Source organism: Aegilops tauschii, chromosome 5, assembly GCF_002575655.3.
Source record: "Aegilops tauschii subsp. strangulata cultivar AL8/78 chromosome 5, Aet v6.0, whole genome shotgun sequence".
NCBI classification, from domain to species: Eukaryota; Viridiplantae; Streptophyta; class Magnoliopsida; order Poales; family Poaceae; genus Aegilops; species Aegilops tauschii.
The window spans coordinates 555,666,190-555,672,353 of NC_053039.3; positions in this window are offsets into that span (position 1 = coordinate 555,666,190).

Sequence of the window (6,164 nt, forward strand, 5' to 3'; positions counted from 1 at the left end):
ACCAAAGTATCCCCAAAAAGTACAAGAGTAAACATATATTTTCATATGGGCAATAAACTTGAACGTCAATAAACACTTTTTTGTTTGTTGCAAAACCCACTTATTGACTACACTCCTTGTGTACTTGCTTGCATGTAATGCTATCTTGAAACAAATGCCTCAACGGTTAATGGGAACATGGGGGTCATAGCGTGGCCATCTTCTCTCCATCAAGAAAAGTAAGAGGAAATTTATATATGGTAAATCAACACTTCGATGACAATACATCAAGACCATCCTACATATTTGCTAACAGTTTGCTAAATATGAAAGACACTAAGGAAACTAGATATAGTTTCAAAACAAATAGCATGAGACATGACCAAATGCAGAGCTAACAAATAGTTGCATCTCCCGTACGGAAAGCATTCTGTGGGATATTCTAGGTTCCAGCACGTTAAGCATGAGAAGACAAGGAGTATACAACTTGCATCCTCTCCACAGATAATATTCTTGCTGCCCCAAGGAGCATTTCTTGCCTGGAAGAAACAAAACCCACATGATTTTGATCATGCCCGATAACCACTCCGGCATGGCCACCTTGCATCTAGGAGGTACGCCAAACCAGTTCACCATTACCGGGATAAATAAAGCAATCAACCGAAGGATACGCCAAACATATATCGCTGATATTCGTGACGTAACCTCCAATGTCACTTTGTTTAATGTCGCACGCCAGCTTGATGGTCATTCTTTTAAGCACTGGCGCCCATCTGAATATCATTGTGATGAAATCAATCTCACCACTGTCCCCTCCAAAGTTGTCGATTTCTACTTCTTCAAGAAGAGTCAAGGAGATACTTTGGCTCCTCCAGTTCTTTGGCTCATGACAATCACAATTTCCATGGCATTGCGATGTTTGTGACATCTAGAACATGAAAAAAACGTTAGAATGTGTTTTGAATAAGTAGCACGTATGTGTAAGATATATAAGCAGCATGGAGAAATATATACCTGGCACCATGCCGGTAGTATGACCTTAATTAAGCCCCTGTATAGCGGTTCGAATGTGATGCATCTCAAGGAGGCGTAACATCAATGCTCCAAAAGCATGCCCGTGTGTACTGAGATTTAGCTCTAAGGTAGAAAAGTTGGTAATCGAAAGTTTGTTCATCTCATGCTCAAGATTTAGCTCCACCACATCCACATCAAACCCCCGCAAAAAAAAAACATCCACATCAAACAAATCTTGAGTATGATCCTGCAAAACATTATGGTTATTATTAGGCATCACTAGTAGAGAATGAACTGATGCAACAGATCTACTGTAGTAGATTGAGAAAGAGGAGAGAGAAGAGACTACTTACAAGGTCAAATATGTCCAAGATCGGGCCAATAGCTCCTGTGCGACGTTTTTGAGGTGAATTGGCAAGAGTGCGACGTTGTTCGAGCGAATGGCTGTGGTGCGACACATTTGAGCGTGTAAATAGCCCAGGGCCACATGGGGTGTTAAATGTGGTTAAATTGGTCGTCAACCAAGCCCGCCCGTTTATGTTAGGACATGTGGGTCCAACTTAATTGTTCCTCAAAACAGCTGACCGTGCCCTGCCGCCTGACCATGCTGGGCCCGCCACTCTGCCCCCCTTCTTCTCCGGTGGCGGCGGATCTTGCGTTCTCGGTGGCGGCGGCGGAGCCCTCGTTCTCAACGGCAGCGGAGCCTTCATCATAAGAAAATGGTGAGTGAATTCAAACCCTAGTCGCCCTCCCGTCCCTCTCTCGGGCCCGTAGATCTCAGCTCGTTTCCTCTGTTTTCACTTGCGGAATCGATAGGTTGTGAGGGGAGTCCGTGGGCATACTGAGATGGAGCCGCCAGATTCAACTTCGAATAGGTAATGCGCCTCTCTCCGATCCAATTTTGCATGCAATTAGGGGGTAGCCTCGTCTGCTCTTTCTCACGGGCTCACACTGTCCGCCACTGACAGAGGGGATGCTGCCGCTCGGACCTTCGAATTGATAGTCAATTTCTTTCCATCAAAGGAAAAATTAGTTGATGGTAGCATATAGAACATTGAGAGAGACACAATTGTTAAATGGGAGGTTGAGTTTACAGAGATTGATCCACAAGTTCTACAGAACATGGGAGAGACGGCAGTGAAGAAATGGGTGGAAAAAATTGGGGAGAATATAGTTTGGGGTCCAGAGCAAGAAGTATCACTGTTGCGGTTTGATGATTGGAAAGGAGAGTATGTGAGAATAGAAGATGGTGAACAGATTGTTGAAGAAATCGATCGGCAAAACGGCTGGACAAGCAAACGGGCTAATTTTTTTTGCTGAGCTCGTTGATCTGAACATTTTTTCGAAGGTTGGATATGTGCCATCACAATTGGCTGCGCAGATGGTAGATGATGATTGGGCTACACAGAGGCCATTGATTCCCATGTGTACTGAACTTACAGTAATAGCCGAAGAGGGACAGGTGACTGGAACTGAAACTGAAACTGCAGCAACTGTTGATTGGAATGTAGTCGAATTAGATGAGCCTACTGATTTGGTCATTGCACCAATGCCTGACATTGAGATGGCCAAACTTTTTGGCATTCCAGTCGATGACAGAGATAAGCAGGAGAGGGGCGAATCTAGTTTGCCTGCTAATGCTGATGAAGAAGTAGATGGACAGTTGATGGAACAAGCTGCTGATGAAGTAGATGATGCACATGATGATGAGCTAGTGCATGTGTATGACAAAGAAAACCCTGTCATTGAAGTAGGCAAGTTGTTCCCAAGCATGAAGGAGTTTAGGATGTGTTTCAAGACTTATGCAGTGAAACATGAGTTTGATGCCAAGACTGTTTGGACTGATAGAAAGAAGTTTTATGCGAGGTGCAGAGGATTTGATGGTAGTGTGAAGCCTTGCAAGTGGTACATATCTGCTAGACTGCAACCTGATGGAAGTACTGTCAGGGTTAACCAAATCCCCAATCAACATACTTGTATTACAAGTTCACAGAGAGTATCAACCATGACATCACAACTTTGGGTTGCAGAAAAGATCACCCCAATTTTAGCCAAAACACCAAACACTTCTGCCAAGAAACTCAAAGTAGACTTGGAAAAGATGTACCCCATTAAACTGAAATATACCACAGTGTGGAAGGCAAAACAAAGGGCAATGAAAAATTTATATGGTGATTGGGCAAATACATTTAGGATGCTTTACAACTTCAAAGCAGAGGTGGAAAAGAGGTCACCTGGCAGTGTTGTGAAGATAGATACAGAGGTATCAGCCGAAGGTGAAGCCAAGTTCTCCAAGTTTTTTATGGCTTTGAAGCCTTGCATCGATGGGTTCAAAGCAGGGTGCCGTCCATATTTGAGCATAGACTCATCATTTTTGACAGGCAAGTGGAATGGTCAGTTGGCAGCATGCAATGCTCTAGATGAACACAACTGGATGTTTCCTATTGCTGTTGGCTTGTTTCAGTCAGAAACAGAGGCTTCATGGACATGGTTCATGATCCAGTTGAAAAGATGCCTAGGGCCAGTGTCACCTTTGGCTATACACACAGATGCATGTAAGGGGCTTGAAAATTCAGTGAAAAATGTTTTCCCACATGCTGAGCAGAGGGAGTGCTTCGGTCATTTGTGGATGAATTTGATCAAAAAATTTAGAGGAGAAGAATTTGGGCGCATGTGGCCAGCAGCAAGATCCTACACTAGACAGACACACAAATATCATCTTGATAAGATAATGGCAGCATGTGATGAGTTTGGTCCATGGCTGAACACCTACCATTCTTTGTTATGGTACAGGTCAGCATTCAACACTGCCATCAAGTGTGACCACATCAACAACAATTTGGCAGAGAGTTTCAACAACAAGGTGAAGGAGTTAAAAGATTTGCCTGTGCATGACATGGTTGACCAAATCAGGATCATGCTCATGCGGTTGTGGGAATTGAGAAGAAGGATAGGTGATTGTCTGCAAGGTGATAAGCTTCCAGCAGTGGTACAACAGATGGTCAATAGGAGCAGATGTCTTCCACATTTGTTTGTTGAAAAATCTTCACCTTGGGGTGTTGAAGTTAGAGATAACAAAACTGGAAGGAGACATGTTGTTAACACTGAATTGCATGATTGCACTTGCCTCGAGTGGCAACACACTGGTAAACCATGTGAGCATGCCATTCTCTTCTTAGCATCCCAACCGAAGATAAACATGCACCCATATTTGCATGAATATTATTCGGTAGCAAGATTCAAAGCTGCATATGCTACTCCAATTCCAGCACTTACAGATCAGTCTCAGTGGCCTGAAGTGGACATTGAATTTTCCATGTGTCCTCCCTTGACGAAAAGAAAGGCTGGCAGGCCTAAACACAGTAGATTCAAGGCATGGTTTGAGAAAGGTGGGAGTAGTAAGAAGGGAAAGGAAGATGGAAAGCCAAAAAGGGCCCAAAAAGGTAACAAAAACAGATGCAAGTTGTGCCAGGAACTTGGGCACAAAGTGGGATCTGTCAAATGCCGTTACACTCCTGATAAGCCAAAGTATGTTCTTGTGTATTTTTTTGTGTTTTGATTTGGTGCTTTTTTCCAATTACTATATCTATAACATTTTCCCAATGGCCAGGAGGAAGCGAGCAAGTCAGCCCCTTGTTGTTGAACAGTGTTGGCCAACAAAAAAGTAAGAGTCAATGGCGGTAGAAAGAAGAGAAGTGTGCCTGAGCCTGAGCAGACTGAAGAAAATCTTGCTGCAGTCAACATTCAGACTGAAGAAACTGCTCTCGAGGTTGAAACTGAACCTGAGCGTGTCGAGGTTCAGACTGAAGAAACCCATGTTGAGGTACACACCGAAGAAACTGAACCTGAGCGTGTCGAGGTTCAGACTGAAGAAACCCATGTTGGGGTACACACCGAAGAAACTGAAACTGCTGTCAACATTGAGACTGAAGACACTGATCACGAGGGTGTTGGCGAGGTGTTGAAAAGACCAGTGAAGAAAACCAAGATGATAAGTGAACTTGTGTGTGTAGTAGAACCAAAAACAAGAAGTGCTAAGGCGAAGAAGGGCACGCGACGTGGTAGGAAGAGGTAGAACAGAGAACAGTTTGAAAATTTGGGGCATGTAATAATATTTGTAACTTGGTGCGTACTGGTAGTCACTATGTATCCCCGTATTTCTATTCGAACTTGTTTGTTGGTACCTTGTCTAAACCAGCCAAATAAAATTAAAATTTAAATTCAAATTTGGACTCAAATTTGAATTAGGGATGGGGTATTGATGTTTTAATGCTATCTAAAGTACCTCAACTGAAATATGTTTGCTTGCTGATCATTCCGAGCCCTTTTGGTAAGTTGAACTCATAGTCATGAAAAGTGTGTCTCAAATGACCTCCAAAGGTAGGATAAACGGCCTCATATTTAAGCAAGTTTTTTTGGTACCTTGTCTAAACCAGCCAAATAATTTTTCTACACATCTATTCTACCTATATAGTGTAAATCTAAAGTCTCACTATTTATTGAATTAATTTTCTATTATTTTCTTTTTTTTGAAAAAATAAGGTTTAATAGAAAATTATATATAAAACAAGTTTAAAACATGAAAATGAGAAAAGTAAGTTAAGATCTTTCTTAGTCAATCCAAAATGAAGTTTTGGTGAGGTTTTCACACTTTTCATTTTCAAAACCCCACCTACTCTCGGGTGCCCACTACTCTCTCCCTTGAACTCCATACTACATTGTTCGAGGAATGACAATTTTGTGAAGGATTTTTCGTAAAAATGTATGTAAACCATATTTATTTTTTTTTCTCGTTACTATATGACATAATAAGACTATGTGCGCAAGTTTTATATTTTTTGATTTTTTTGAATTAGTTATGCTCAACCCTAATCAGTCAAAACCCCTCAAAACCCCTCTCAAAACCCCTCAAAACCCCGCACACTACCGGGTCGTCGATCGTTGTGCGTGGACGGTTGAGATCAGGCGCTAGGGTTAGATACAGTGTGCATCGATCCGCATGAGACGCGCTGATTGGTTGAATCAGTGGGGTTTGGATCAGCCTCTCTCGTTGGGGCATCAGGACCGTTCATTTGAATCCAACGGCAAGAGTTGACGCGGTGCATGGACCAAGCCTATGCAGTGCCCTTTCCATCGTTGCATGCGTGCCCGTGCCTACCCGCAGCATGCAT